Source organism: Amblyomma americanum, chromosome 6 (genome assembly GCF_052857255.1).
Source record: "Amblyomma americanum isolate KBUSLIRL-KWMA chromosome 6, ASM5285725v1, whole genome shotgun sequence".
Lineage (NCBI taxonomy): Eukaryota > Metazoa > Arthropoda > Arachnida > Ixodida > Ixodidae > Amblyomma > Amblyomma americanum.
In genome coordinates this window covers 116,708,893-116,725,434 of record NC_135502.1, presented here as the reverse complement: position 1 = coordinate 116,725,434, position 16,542 = coordinate 116,708,893, and positions in this window count along the sequence as shown.

Here is a 16,542-nt window from a genome sequence, read left to right as displayed (position 1 = left end):
TATTACCATAATCATTTCCAAGTTCTTCATCTATTCCCATTGCTAACAAATATTCGCCTTGAGGTTTTCTTATTGATTACTATTCAGCTGCTCATATTTGCAAACTGCTTCTATGCTGCAGCATGGGTAGAGCTCATTAGAGGATATTTGATATGCACCACCTTGTGATAACTTCGCTTGAGTGCTAGTGCGTGTGTCTCTCAATCTGTAAGTTATGATTTGGGGTCTAAATGTGAGGTACCAATTTATTCCGCGCGGCGATGAGCAAAATCGCGTTTCAGTATTTTTGACGCGGGAGTGGCTATAACCTAAAGCTGGCTTGTTGAAAACTGTAATTAAGAAGATGAGCTTACCATTTTCTAAAAAAGATCATTACCATTACTTTTTATTTGCCCAGCTTACTACTTGACACATTTCACTAGTTTCCTTAGTTTGGCCACCACTTACACCATCATGGTGATAAAATCTCAATAATCCCAAAACAGCCTCGCGCTGAAAGTCCTCTTGGGAACATTTGGTATATCAAAACTGATAACTCTATCCTTCACACATTGCTCAGTTATACAAATCTTTGCGCGCCTCCGTCGTGAGGTTATCAGGGCTCTGGAAGGGGTGCTCCCTAGAGCATGCCATCTTTGGTACAGGTCTCTGGCAGTGAGAAGCTCACTGAAGCATGTACTGGGCTGCTGCACAACTCTCACTCCCATGCTCGCTCTTTTGAGGACTGATAGTTTAAGCATTGTTTTTTTTTTCAGAGGCCCGCAGCAGACCCCACATTCTACTACGAAGACATTTCGTTCTTTTTAAATAGACGGTGCTCTTCCGAAAGCGCTACTAATGCTAGGCGCTGTATGCCACGCTGTTATCCTCCGGTCCTGACGATGAATATAACGCTCATTGAAAACAAGAAAATGCTTTAGTTACGGGAATACATGTCGGATGCCTAGTCCGCGACACCATTAGCAAAGGCCGCTGCCCGTGCTACTTCGACGAGGTCTCATTGCTCTTCGAGGTTCGTGTTGGATAGGGCCGCTTCCCATCCCTGCAACGCTGGCTGATTATTGTGTCAATACTGCTATTTTTCGGACAAGCCCATACCATATTCTATAAGCTGTATAAGCTTTAGGAATGTGTTGGCATCACACTTCAAGTGCCACCTGGATAATATGGTGAAGAATGCCCCGGGTACTCTTTAATGTTGGATGAATCAACTGATGCCTGTGCAGCAAAACAGCTTTGCTATTCTATTCGCTTTCTGAACTCTGAAAGAAACAGCAAATCCTAAACGTTCCTTGACCCGCAAGAAATATCAAGCGGAACATCAGAAGCGATGCATCAAGGCGTCATGGACATATTGTCTTATCACGTGCTGAACTTTACCGGCTGTGTTGGAAAAGCGACGGATGGCGCAAACACGATATCCGGAAGCCAACTCTTTGTGGAGCCGCCTCAGCAATGCCAGTACAGATTTGATGCTAGTAAAACGAGTCTGCCACTCGCTAGGCCCCGTTTCCGCCAAGTCGATGGAACCAATGCCTTAAGCGATGGATTACATGCTTCTCGAAGTTCCCAATCATTTTGACAGCAGCTCGAGCACGCTCCGACAAGGTAGCTAAGAAGCAGGCTGTAGACCAGGTAGTAGGCGAGTATGGCATAAGCTGTAGCAATAGAATGGGGGAGTTATTAGTAGAGCTCGCAGGCAGCAATAATCTATGGATCATTAATACCTTTTTTGGGCCACCCAGGATTTGGCCACCCTGGTGTAGTACTTGGCCACAACCTTCTGTGATCAAACCAATTAACCCTCGGCCCTCAGTCCCCAGCGGCTGCGGAGCAACTGACTACGGCGGCGGTCAGACCTGTGACGCAGCAGAGGGTGCTAAGAATCTCTGGCTCCGGACTGGCCGCCATTGGAATCTGAACCTGGCAACGTTGAACGCTAGAACTTTATCTAGTGAGGCTAGCCTAGCAGTGCTGTTCGAGGATCTAGCGGGAATTAAATGGGATGTGATAGGGCTTAGCGAGGTTAGGAGGACAGGTGAGGCGTATACAGTACTAAAGGACGGACACAAACTGTGCTATCGCGGATTAGAGGATGGACGAGAACTAGGTGTGGGATTCCTCATTAATAAGGATATAGCTGGCAATGTAGAGGAGTTCTATAGTATTAACGAGAGGGTAGCAGCTATAGTAATTAGGCTGAATCGGAGGTACAAGCTGAAAGTGGTGCAGGCCTACGCACCCACATCCAGCCATGATGACCAGATCGTTGAAAGTTTCTATGAGGACGTAGAATCGGCAATGAATAAAGTAAAATCGCAGTACACTGTACTGATGGGCGACTTCAATGCGAAGGTGGGCAAGAAGCAGACTGACGACCACGTGGTAGGTGAGTATGGGATAGGCTCTAGAAATAGCAGGGGAGAGGTATTAGTCGAATTCGCAGATAGAAATAATTTACGGATCATGAATACCTTCTTCCGCAAACGAGAAAACAGGAAGTGGACCTGGAAGAGCCCCAATGGTTAAACTGAAAATGAAATCGACTTCATACTATGGGCTAAACAAGGCATCATTCAGGATGTGGCCTTCCTCGGAAAGGTGCGCTGTAGCGACCACCGAATGGTGAGGTCTAGAATTAGCTTAGACTTGAAGAGGGAACGGAAGAAGCTAGTGAAGAAGAAGACCATTAACGAGTTAGTCGTAAGAGGGAAATCACAGGAGCTTAGGATAGCGCTGCAAAACAGATATTCGGATTTAACTGAGGAAGACGATCTTGATGTTCATACAATGCACGATAATCTGACATCAATAATTATGCAGTGCGCAGTAGAAGTAGGCGGTAGGACAGGTGTACAGGATACCGGGAAGCTATATCAGGTGACGAAAGATCTGAATAAGAAGCGCCAAAGCATGAGTGCGTCTAATCCTACGGACAGAATAGAACTAACAGAGCTATCAAAGTTAATAAATAAGCTCAAAATAGCCGAGAGAAGGAAGTTTAATATGGGGAGAATCGAGCATGCTCTAAAGAACGGAGGTAGTCTAAAAGCAGTGCAGAGGAAACTAGGCATAGGTAAAAACCAGATGTATCCATTAAGAGACAAGCAGGGTAGTGTCATTAGCAATATGGATAAGATAGTTAACGTAGCCGAAGAGTTCTACACACAACTGTACAGTAGCCAATGTAATCAGAGCGTTAATGAGAAAGACAGCAGTACACAGCAATGCGTCATCCCGCCAGTAACGAAAGATGAAGTAATGAAAGCCTTAGAAGCAATGAAAAGGGGAAAAGCAGCTGGAGAGGATCAGGTAACAGCAGATCTGATGAAGTAGGGAGGGGACATCGTGCTAGAAAAACTAGCCACCCTGTATACGCAATGCCTTATGACCTCGACTGTACCAGAAGCTTGGAAGAATGCAAACAGTATCTTCATTCATAAGAAGGGAGACGCCAAGGACTTGAAAAATTAAAGGGCGATCAGCTTACTATCCGTTGCCTACAAAGTATTTACTAAGGTAATCGCTAATAGAGTCAAGGCAACGTTAGACTTTCATCAACCAAATGATCAGGCAGGCTTTCGTAAAGGGTATTCCATAATAGATCATATTCACACCATCAAACAGGTGATAGAGAAATGCGCAGAATATAATCAACCTCTATATATAGCTTTCATTGATTACGAGAAAGCATTCGACGCAGTGGAAACCTCAGCAGTCACACAGGCATTGCGTAATTAGGGGTACGAAGATCCTTATGTCAAAATACTGCAAGATACATATAGCAACTGCACAGCTACTATAGTCCTCCATAAAGTCAGCAATAAAATTCCAATAAGGAAGGGCGTCAGGCGATCTCGCCAATGCTGTTCACCGCATGTTTACAGGAGATATTTCGAGGCCTGAATTGGGAACAGTTGGGAATAAGAATAAATGGAGAATACCTTAATATTCTGCGATTCACTGATGACATTGCCATGCTGAGTCACTCAGGAGGTGAACTGCAAATCATGATAAATGAGTTAGACAGGCAGAGCAGGTCGATGGGTCTAAAAATTAACATGCAGGAAACCAAGGTAATGTTCAACAGCCTAGCAAGGGAACAACAGTTCACAATTGGCAGCGAGAGCCTAGAAGTTGTGACGGAATACGTCTACTTAGGGCAGGTAGTGACAGCTGATCCAGATCATGAGAGGGAGATAACTAGAAGGATAAGAATGGGGTGGAGCGCATATGGCAAATTCTCGCAGATCATTAGTGGCAGTTTACAAATTTCCCTCAAGAGGAAAGTGTACAACAGCTTTATCTTACCGGTACTCACCTACGGGGCAGAAACGGGGAGGCTAACGAAAAGAGTTCAGCTTAAGTTAAGGACAACGAGGCGAAACATGGAAAGAAAAATGATAGGTATAACATTAAGAGACCGGAAGCGGGCAGAGTGGGTGAGGGAACAAACGCGGGTAAGGCCTTTGCCCTGCAGTGTGTATAGTAAAGCTGATGATGATGATGATGATGAATAACTTTTTACTCAAAATGAAAGAATAGGAAATGGAGGAGAAAGAGCCCGAACGGTGAGGCTAAAAAAGAAATAGACTTCATGTTATGCGCTCACCCTTGCATTGTGCAGGACGTTGAAGTGCTCGGAAAGGTGCGTTGTAGAGACCACATGATGGTAACGTCTCGAATCAGGAAGACTTGAAAAGACAAAGGAAGATACTGTTGAAGTGGATGCGCCCTAACGAGTTAGCGGTAAGAGGAAAAGTAGAAGAATTCAGGATATGGGTGTAGAACCGACGTTCGGCTTTAAGTGCGGACGACGAACTTTTCTGATGATTTTTGTGTATGTATGTTGCCTGTTGCCCTGCAATGTAGGGGCCGAGGGGCATGTCAAGCCACAAATTCTGGCTTTTTTCCCTCGACCCTCACCATGTATACATGGGAAATAAATTGAAATTGAAATTGAAATGTTCATGCAATAAACATTAATCTCATCGCTATCATTGCGGAATGCGCAGTAGAAGTAAGCAGTGCATTAGTTCGACAGAATAACTGCAAGCTCTCTCAGGAGATAAAAGGTCTGATGAAAAAACGCCAAAGCGTGAAGGCGTCTAGCACAACAGACAGAACTGACAGAGCCACCAATGTTAATCACTAAGTTGAAGGTAGCCGAGATAAGGTAGTTTAATGTGGAGAGAATCGAGCATGCTCTTAACAACGCAGGTGGTCTAAAAGCGGTGAAAAGGAAACAAGGTATAGGCAAAAACAAGATGTATTCGTTTATGAAGAAAGAGAGCAATGTCAGGAGCAATATTGTCACCAAGTGGTAACTGCATCTAGAGCTCAGAAAGGCTGCGAAAATGGTGTCTAAATAAAACTCTTTAGTTGGGCTCACTTACGCCCACAATGGTCTGAATCACTCGGTAGCGGCGTAGCAACAAGAGTGCTCTGGGGTCGTCGAACAGAATGCCCGCCGCTGTCTGCCGTGCTCAGCTTAAAGCTGAGAGCGAACTTTCTAGATAAAGCGAGCAAAGTTACAAGACCATTCTGGAGCAGCGTAGAATCAGCTCTGCCTGAATGCGATCAATCGAGATAAATCTAGTTTTCTTGCAGCGCAAACAAAGCAATAAAGCGGTGGGCAGCTAGCTTTGAAGAATGAACAAACAAAGATTCGCGGCATTACTCCCCTCTCCAAGAAGCATCAACCCAATACATTAAAAGAAATAAAGCAACTATTACCGAATAAAACATATCGTGCGACAATAAACACAGACTGTGGAAAAACAGCGTCCTTAATCGCGCATTATTGGGCTCTAGACGGACGACATGAACAACTTTTGGTTGTACGCGGCGTCGCTATAATGCACTCATTGCGTCAGGGATGATTTCATGATCCAGTTCACCTAGCCGACGAACCTTGTACATGCCGAAATAGCGGCGCAAATGCTCTTCACTCAATCCTCGGCAGCAAATGGGCGTCCAGACCCAGACTTGGTCTCCTGGCTTGTATTCCGCGTTGCGTCTTCGTAGGTTGTAGCATCTGGCGTCAGTCCACTGCTGGTCTTTGATCCTTAATCGGGAAAGTCTTCGGGCTTCTTCAGCACGCTGAAGGTAGGCGGCGACGTCTATGTTACCTTCTTCGGTAGCGTTGGGCAGCATGGCGTCTAGCGTGGCCGTTGCCTCCCTTTCATGGATGAGCCTAAAAGGCGTCATCTGGGTGGTCTCCTGCACTGCGGTGTTGTAGGCGAAGACGACGTAAGGCAGGATGACATCCCAGGTTTTGTGTTCGGCATCGACATACATGGCGAGCATATCGGCGATGGTTTTGTTCAGGCGCTCGGTCAGTCCGTTGGCCTGCGGATGGTATGAAGCTGTCCTCCGATGGCTGGTTTGGCTGTAACGCAGGATGGCTTGCGTTAGTTCCGCCGTGAAAGCTGTTCCTCTGTCCGTGATGAGCACGTCGGGGGCGCCGTGTCGAAGAAGAATGCACTTCACGAAAAATTTGGCGACTTCTGCTGCTGTTCTATTCGGTAGGGCTTTCGCCTCGGCGTAGCGGGTCAGGTAGTTGGTCGCTATAGGGATCCACTTATTTCCAGACGCTGGCTCAGGAAAGGTCCAAGCAAGTCCATGCCGATCTGGTGAAAGGTCCTTGAAGGGGTTAAATGGGGTTCAGAAATCCTGCTGGTCGGGTGGGAGGGGTCTCTCGTCGCTAACAATCTGGGGAGGGTTTCACATATTGTGCTTCATCGGCAGACAGTCGGGGCTAGTAATACATGTCTTGAATGCGGCGGAGCGTGCGAGAAAACTCGAGATGATTAACTGTTGGCGCATCGTGTGAAGCCTGTAGAAATTTTTCGCGGAGACAAGCAAGTACAACAAGGAGCTAGGCTGCCTCGTTCGCTACGAAGTTCTTCTTCACGAGGACATCATTCTGTACAAAGAAGGAAGACAGTCCTCGCTTGAATGAGGCGGGGGGTGTAGACACCTTGACTTCTAAGTACGCAATGAGGCGTTATAGGTCGGGATCCGAGCGTTGCTGCTGTGCAAAAGAGCTGGGGTTGATAGGGTGGATGCAGCTGGCATAGGACAGGGTTAATTGGAGAGACATGGGAGAGGCCTTTGCCTTGCAGAGGGTGTACTGAGGCTGATGATGATGATGATGGGCCCCAGGATGGTGTCCTCATCATCGTCCGGTGGCGGTACAACTACAGGGGCTTGTGAGAGGAAATCGGCGTTAGAGTGCTTGCGTCCGGACTTGTGAACGACGGTGATGTCAAACTCCTAAAGGCGCAGACTCCATCGAGCGAGGAAGCCAGTGGGGTCCTTCAAATAGGCAAGCCAGCACAGCGCGTCCTGCAAGCTGTCGCTGGTGGTGGTCATCGTGTCCGAACGAATATTAGAAACATCAGCAATGCGGTTGTACTTCCGAGTCCGGACATCGAGGGTCTTCTTGATTGTGCAGGCTTCTTGCTTGAATTCCTCGACTGTTTTTGGCAGCTGACGGACAATGCCGGAAAAGAGTTTCGATCAGGATAAGTGTGGCGGAAGAGGCCCTTCATTTTCTTCCACCTAACCGCGTACGGGCTCGTTCGGAAGAATCTGGATCCTGGACTCGCGGAATAGTTCGGCTCTTACTTTCCTCGCGAAACTGGTGAACGTCTTCAAAATTTCTCTCTTGAATAGCCCCCATGCCGTTAGGGAAGCCTCGTGGGTTTCATACCACATGCGTGCTGAGCCCTCCAGTGCGAAAAAGACGTGCCTGATTTTCGCCGCATCATCCCACTTGTTGAATAGTTCCACGTGCTCAAATTGGTCCAACCATTCTTCGTGTCCAACCATGCATCGCCTAGGGATTCATTGAAAGTGTGCGGCAGCCGCGGCTGCTGCAGTATGATCGGTTTCGCTGCTCGTAGCAGTGTCTTTTCGCTGTCTGGTGCGGTCAGGCAGGTCCCGAACTCAGGCTCCTCCCCCTGGAGACGTCAGCTGGCTTGGTGAGCTGCTGGCTCGTCCTCGGGTGTGAAGCGCAGAGGGCTTGCGTCACGACTTGAAGGGGGTGTCCGGTACATGGAAGGCTGCCCCGCACGTCCACCAGATGTCACGAAGTGGTGGCTGCAGATCATCAGAAAGGAGTTTATCACTCGGCGGTGGCGTAGCAGTAAACGTGCTCGACGGTCGTCGAACAGAATGCCCGCCGTTGTTGGCCGTGCTCAATTTAAAGCTGACAGCGAACTTTCTAGATAAAGCGTGCAAAGTTACTAGAACATTCTGGAACAACGTAGAATCAGTTCTGCCTTTACGTGATCAATCAAGATAAATCTGGAAGCGTCTTGCTTCACGAACAAAGCGATAAAGCGGTGTGCCGGCAACTTTAAGAATGAACAAACACTGCAAAGATTCGCGGCAATATGAATAAAATAAATAAAGTAGCCGAGGAATTCTACACAGATCTATATAGTAGAAACCGTATTCAGGACGTTAATGAGAGAAGCAGTAGCAGATAGCATTGGGATATCCCACCAGTAACGAAAGAGGAAGTAAAGAAAGCATTCGGAGCAATGGAAAGGGGGAAAGCAGCTGGTGAGGACCAGGTAACAGCAGATCTGTTCAAGGACGAAATAAAGACTGCTCGTAAAAATAGCCGCTTATTATACGCAATGCCTTATGACCTGGAGCCTACCAGAAGCTTGCAGGAACGGTAACATCATCTTTACCCGAAAGAAAGGAATCGTCAAGGGCTTGAAAAATTGCAGACTGATCACCTTACTGTCTCGTGCGCTTGAGGTATTTACTTAGGTAATCGCTAGTAGGATCAGGACTACCTTCTCCTTCAATCAAGCAAATGACCAAGCAGGGTTTCCAAAAGGGTGCTTGGCAATAGACTATATTCACACTACACATTAGTGGATTGAAAATCGAGACCTCGAGCCCTCATGCGCCCGAGGAGCTCACAGTGGCCGTTGCCATGACCCTCCCTAGCTACGCTCCTTGTGACTACTTTTTGACCGACTCCTATTCTGCTTCCGCAGCTTGCGCGATCTAACCGTCGACCGCACTGTTTCTGCGAGTCCTCTGCCATCTACCTTCCCACAATTCGGCCCAGAATCTGGTCTAAGCCACAGTTCACCTGCCACTGGAGGGAAATGAATAGGCGCATGTCTGGGTCCGCGCTCTTTGTTAATGGGTTGATTCCCCTCCGGCCGTCTCTTGTTACCCGAGATTGTGGAGCATTTTCGCTCCTAACGCCGCCAATGCCCCGTTTCTCGCCTTCAACTTCGCAGCGAGGAGTCCATTTTCTTTGCCAACAACAAATCGGCACGTATACCCTAAGATCGTCCACTACCACTATCTTTACCCTACCCGCTTCTGCACCAATTGCCCACTATGCAGGGAATATGGTACTTAATTTCACACCGTCTGGCCGGACGGGCCATTCGGGCAGCCCCTCGGCTTCCTGCCCCGGACGTAGCTAGCTGGGAGTATGCCCTCAGGTACTCCGACCTGGTTAATCAGCACCAGCTGGTCGCATGGGCTGAGGCGACCTCGAGGGCTCTTGGGACCCTGGACTAAGAGCTGCATTCCTAAGCTGATGTAACCGTCAACATTACCAATTAATATATTTTTCGCCACCAATGGCTGCCTGCTTACTGTCCTGCTTAGATGGGGTTACGAGTGAGTAACTAAGCGTCCCTATGCAGCCCTGTTTGACGATTGTCTTGCAAACGGCCGTTCAGATAAAGTTTGCGGCATGTTTCCGCAAGACTTCACTTCGTCGACGGTTTGCTCTTCTTGCACTACGCGGAGTAGGAGGCACGGCGCCAAACTTAAGGCCGGGCATCTGTGGCTGCTTGCCTATCGCCGGTTGTTTTTTCAATTTTGTCTTCCGCCCAACGCACTGACAGGATTTTTTATTTTTTTATTTTACAGGTGCTTGATGGTCGACGAGGCAACGCCTGCATGGGCCTTCCTGGACTCACCAGGATTTTTTTTTCTCTCAGGTTCGTGAGCAGAAAGAAAATACACTTCGCGACGCAGGGGCTGGATCCATGAAAGGCGCCCTGACTGTGGGTAAAGTTTTTGAAGCATGCACATATCTATTCGTGACCAATGCTGTCTTTTGGTCGTGTTCCTCTTCGCACATCAAAATAACGGTGTGTGGAGCGTTGAATTTCAAGAGAAAGTGATTTTTGGCGACGCTGTCGAACCGCCAAAAGCCAAAAGTGCGCCTATTGTGAGGGGTCCTCACCAGCATTAGACACGCTGGTGAGTGTGTTTTTTTGGCGTGTTCAAATTTAATTTTAAGCGCGAAGTTTTGTGTTTGCCGGGCAAAAGCGTGTCCGTAGAAAAGTGCCTCTGGGAGTCACAGAGCCCGTTAAAATTGCGACGATATATAGCGCTTCTATTTCACGGAAAGTCGCATTGAGTTTTCGTAATCTACGGGGATGGCCAGCTATCAGTTTGACAATGGGAGACTGCTCTGAAAGAATGAAACGGAAAGGAACGTGTTATTTTATTTTCATTATCGCTGTAAGGAACACTTGTTATTTTGCTATTTTCTTACCAGAAAATTCGGGAGCGCTGCAGGCTTCTCGCCTGCCGTCGTCTATATTTCCTCTCACTTTTGCTCTGAAGCAACACATTCGTGCATTTCTGGGCTATAAAGATGCAATTAAGAAAGATACATTTAAGAAAAAGATACAAAAATACATTTAAGAAAGCTTGCCCGTGCAGCTGCAGTATGTGATCTTGGTGCGTAGGCATCGGGCTTTAATGAAACTATGCGCGTTATCAAGCCGCAACAGTAAGCTCATACCAGATAAACGAATTCTTTCAGTGCATGATCATAGCCGTTGATTCACCTCCAGGTGCAGTTTGGAGGAACAGCGAGCAATTGGCGTCTCAGGCCAAGCCTCAGCACCTAGACACTGGCTGCAGTTTTTTTTTCCTTGCCTTTATATGCAAGCCTTTTCCCTGAATCAAGAAGCAAACATAGCAGGCATGCTCAAGTCTGTGCCAGTCTGAGGCAAACAAGCTACCGGTGTTTTGATTTACAATAAAAAATGTTACCGTATTTGACAGGACTGTTACATTGTTTATGCGTGTTTATGCGGTTGCCTGAGATGTGGCAGTAACCTTTCACATATTTGGAGTATATTTCTGCAGGAAGACAATATCTCCCGATAATAATTTCTTCACGTTTATGCTGTCTGACATATCAATGCCCTTTGTGTATAACACCCGGGTGGGGCTGAGGTTTGTTGTGTTGCATGCGTGATATTGAACATCACCTGCTTTGGTGCCCACATGGCGCATAGTAGTTTTTATTAAATTGTGGTGTCATGCTTCGGCAAGTTTCTGAGATCTTTGCTGATATTTTTCTCCTTTTTACTCTTTTCGCTCATTCATTATATTTACTGTTCCATTATAGTCAGTTGAACTTCAATTTTAAATAACCCGCTTCCTAATTGATTTCTCTTTGTGGGTTTTTTGGTTTTGTGCTTCTCACATATTCAAAGCATATTGTAAATTCCTGTACACGACCACCTTTGTTTCACGGATCACTTGAAAAAAACTATGGCATCTCCACCACGCACTGATTTTATATATGCATGAAGTAGCGATATACTTCAATTGGAGGGCGCGTGGTTGACTGTTATATCTCCAAATGTTCGTGCACTCACTGCAAAACCTTTTTCCTCCGCGCGAAAGCTACACATGACGAACGCAATACGTCTTCGTTGTCGGCAGAACTGCTGTTTTTCTCCTAGAATAAATGCCGTCATCAATACATGACGCTTGGTTGATATCAATGAAGACGTGACATTTCGTGGCGGAGAAACTGTCAAGATATCGTGGGCGGCTGTGGTGTTGGTTGGCGCCGAAGTTAAAATGATTCGGGCCAACCTGCCCACCACTGCACTCTCCGTAAGTTCGGAGGGGGAGGAGCGACAAACTTCTCCACCCCGCGTGCGAAAGATTGTGAGTCGACTGCTGACCGGCGATAGGGGCCATGACTGATTAGTCGTTGACCGGAGGCATGAGGCGTAGGCAAGTTCCGTAGCGAATTAATTTAATTAGGCAAACAACGACCAAGTATTACAATATGCTCGACAGGTTAGCGCCGTACACTGACGTGACGCAAATAACACAAGCACCAATTGAACACGTTAACACAACAATTAACACAAAGAAAGAAACATCAGGGCGATTGCGATACAAAAATGTTACGAGACGGAAATACAGTACAAAGGATTACAACGAGAAACACAGAAAGCAAAAATACAAAGACAAAAGAGTTGAAGTGAGTAGTGAGAAACAATGGCTTAGCTGCGGAGTGGCAAGGTCCGGTCGCAGGGAGCGTCCGGCTGCGGTTGCTCGTCGCGGGGCTGATGGGGGCTTGCGTGTACGGGCGAACTTGGGCCTCGCGTCTTCGGGAGCACCGTCGCCGCGCTCTACGCGTCAGATCTCCGCCTAGGCTCCTTGCCGACCACTTCCCTGGCTGACCTCACTTACGACCGCACGCACCGAAATCTCCAGACCAACTGCCAGCGCGCGGCGTTCCCGTCGCCCTCTTCGCATGGCAAAGAATGAAAAAAAAAAACACTGGGGAAAAAAGACTCCTCAGGAGCACGCACAGACGAATGCAGCTCCCAAAAAGAAAAAAAAAGGACACATGAAGGAATGTCGAAAGAATTCGGCACAATGCCTTAATCCCACGAGGGGTCCTTGGGGGCCGCGAACAGTGCCGGGGTATTCAATCCACTTCTGCTGTTCCCAACACGTGCAAGCGCTTGCTACCTGTATGGCAACAATGCTAGGAGGGGGGGGGGGTAGTTTTGAGTGACCCCTCCAGCGCTATGGTGAGAATGCCGTTCCCCCGCGGGGGAGGGGGAAAAAGTAGTCGACGCCGCTCCGCGACATGTTTCTGGGAAACAAAGGTCAAAGCTGGACAGGGCAGGCATGAACTTTGTGACACAACCCCCGCGAAAAAAATGATATTCTCAATAACATTCACAAACAAAACACAAATTTCGTGCATGCACACACGCTCCTGGCGGACAAGCCACCTCAGATGAAAGACGCGCACATCACTGTCACCAGCGCGCACCACCTCGTCGTATCACCAGTTTTCCACGAAGGCTCGCAGGATAGCGCACCAACACACGCCTCACGGACTGCCACACCTCACGCAGTCACGTCCCAGTTAGTGAAAACAGTTCGACACTGCACATTCGGTCGTAACAGTCCGACACAAACACGACCACACGCAAACATTTTGCGTTGCATAACATTTCAAAACACTACCAACAATGCACAAAATAACAATAAAAAGAAATTTCTAGCTAATGGTGAAACTGGGCCGTCGCAACGCGTTTAGTTCACCCCATGGCTATTCACACCCGGCCGAGGTAGTCTGTGCCAACGTTATCTTTTCCCTTAATGCTCTCGACCCCGAAGTCGTACTCCTGTAGGAACAGCGCCCAGCGAAGCAGCCGTGAATTCATAAACTGAACCTCGTTCAGATATTTCAGTGGCTGATCATCTGTCTGGACGGTGAATTGTTTGCTGTAGAGGTAGAAATTGAAGCACTTGATAGCCCATACAATGGCCAAGCACTCCTTCTCAACTACTGCGTACGCCTTCTCTCTGAGAAGTAGCTTGCGACTCGCGTACGCGACGGGATGCAGAAGTCCGTCCTTTTCCTGCAACAGTACTGCCCCAACCCCTTGATCTGAGGCGTCGGTACGGAGTACAAATGGCTTGCTGAAATCCGCAACCTGTAGGATGGGGGCCTCTGAGAACAGTTGTTTCAGGCTGTTAAAGGCTTGTTCTTCGTTATCCCCCCACCTAACGCTGTTTGGTGCGAGTTTTTTGGTCAGGTCTGTCAGAGGTGCGGCGACAGTTGCGTAACTCGGGATGAATTCACAATAGTATCCCGCTAGGCCCAAAAAGGCTCGTACTTGGCGTTTGGTTATCGGGCGTGGGGCTTGCGGATCCAGTCCAGTGTTGATTCCATCGGGCAAAGGGTCCCCTTTCCAATCAAGTGACCGAGAAAACACAAATGATCGACGCCGAGTTCGCATTTCTTCGGGTGTGTGGTCATCCCGGCTTCCCGGATTCGCGTGAGAACCTGCTCCAGTGCCTTGACATGGTCCTCCCACGACTCGGTCGCTACGAGCAGGTCGTCGTAGTAATGATAGACGTTGTCTATCCCGTCTAGGAGCTTCCTCATCAGTTTAGCAAAGACGGCTGGGGCGGTCTTGATGCCGAAAGGCATGTTCCTGAATTAGTAAAGGCCACTGGGAGCCGACAACGCCGTCTTTTCCCTTGAGTGATCGTACAGGAGGACCTGCCAATAGCCCTTCGCGAGGTCCATCTTAGAGAACTTTTTGCCTCCCACCTCCGCGATGAGGCAGTCGGCGCGGGGGACCGGTTCGGCGTCGGCGACTAGTACCTCATTTAATCTCCTGAAATCTACGCAAAAGCGGTTCGAACCGTCGGGCTTCTTTATCAGGACTGTTGGGGCATTATATGGTGAGCGTGACTTCTCGATCACGCCCATCCGCAGCATCGCGGCAACCTCCCTCTCAACTTCCTGACGCACTGCGAAGGGAAGCGGGTACTGCTTGATCTGGATGAGCTTGTTGGTGGTAGTGGTCAAGTTGCACACAGCCCACGTGGTGTATCCGGGCCGATCGAAAAACAGCTCCTTATGTCGAGGAATGAGAGACCGTAGCTCCTGTGCTTGTGGTGGGGTCAGTTTCTCGGACGCCGCGACATCGCGGTGGTCGGCTTGTTCCCGGAGAGGCCGCACCAGCGCCCCATCGTCTATATTAGAGGCTACCGCCGCAACCACCGGCACGTGAGAGTTGGTTTCAGGGACCCGGCTGAAGTATTTCTTCAGCATATTGACATGGAATGTTTTTTGGGTTTCCCTCAACATCTACCACGTAGTCGACTTCTCCCTTTTTTCCTTTAACCACATAGGGGCCCTTCCATTTCATCGTGAGCTTTTTGTTCTCGGTGGGGAGCAGTAAGAGCACCTGGTCTCCAAGCTGTAATGCCCTCGATTTAGACCCGCGGTCGTAATATTGCTCGTATCGCTCACCTGTTTCTTCTAGAGCCTCATGTGCCATCTGACAGGTCGTTTCGAGCCTCTCTCGCAGGTCAATCACATACTGGTAGGCCGTCTTGGCCTCCTCTTCCAGTTTGTCCCCCGTCCACAATTCCTTCAGTATAGTGAAGAGGCCTCGCACGTTCCGCCCGTACAAAAGCTCGAACGGGGAGAACCCAGTGCTTGCCTGGGGGACCTCACTGTATGCGAAGGCTCGATAAACCGAACCCACTCCTTGGGCTGTTCTGTGCACATGTGGCGGAGCATCTTCTTGAGCGTCCCGTTGAGCCTTTTCATGAGGCCGTTGACCATCGGGTGGTAGGGCGAGGTGGTCTGCAGGCGAAGAGACAGCAGACGGCCCACTTCTGCCATCATTTCCGAGGTGAAATTCGACCCTCGGTCGCTCGACATCTCCTCCGGAACACTCACTCGGGCGAAAAATTGTAAGAGAGCCTCGGCCACCCGCTCGGTCTCGATGCTGGGCAGGGCGACGGCCTCTGGGAACCGGGTCGCATAGTCGACTAGCGTCGTGATGTAGCTATTCCCCTTCCGAGTTGTGGGCTTGAGGGGCCCAATAATATCCATAGCCGCCCGGCGAAACGGCGTGTCAACCAGAGGCATTTTCTCAAGGGGCACCTCTTTGACTGATCCCCGTGGGGCTGCTTTCAGGCAGCTGTCGCACGACGCCACAAACCGACTAGCGTCACCATGCACGCCGGGCCAGAAGAAATCAGCCAGAATGCGGTCACAAGTCTTTTTGTGCCCCAAATGACCTGCCATCAGTCCGCAGTGCGCGAGGCGGAGAACCTTGTTTCGGTGCTGAAAGGGGACAACCAGCTGTAAAGTACCCGAGCCTGACTCTGGTAGGAACTGAAGACAGAGCATGTCATCTCTTAGCAGAAAGGTGTACAAGCCCCCTCCACTGCACCGGACCTTACCCTCTTCCCTCTGCATCTGAAAACAACGCCGGACGGTCTCGTCCGCTTGTTGGTCTCGGCTAATCTGCGTCGGGGTGACTTCTGCCATAGCGGTTGGTACTCGTAACTTGCGGAACGTCTCCGACAATTGCTGCCTGGACTGTTGACGGGTGGTCACGACCGCCGCGGGTGCGGGCTCGTCCGGGGTACTTGGCTGTCCCTGTACGGGATCCGATGCACCCGCTCCGGCCCCTTCGATACTCAGGGCTATTCCCCTCCATGTCGCGTCGGGCTCGGACGTATGCCTGGCGCCGTCGATATTCCAGAGAATTAGGTCGAACAGTGGCGATTCCATACATCCGGCCAGCACCTCTACCCTATAGTAAGGTATGTCAACTTGAATTCGCGCCTCGGGTAGCGTTTTGACCGAGCGGTCCACCAGGTAAACGGCTCGGTGTCGGCCAGTAAGTTGGGACTTTATTACAAGGTCTCGGTTGACAATAACAATGTTACACC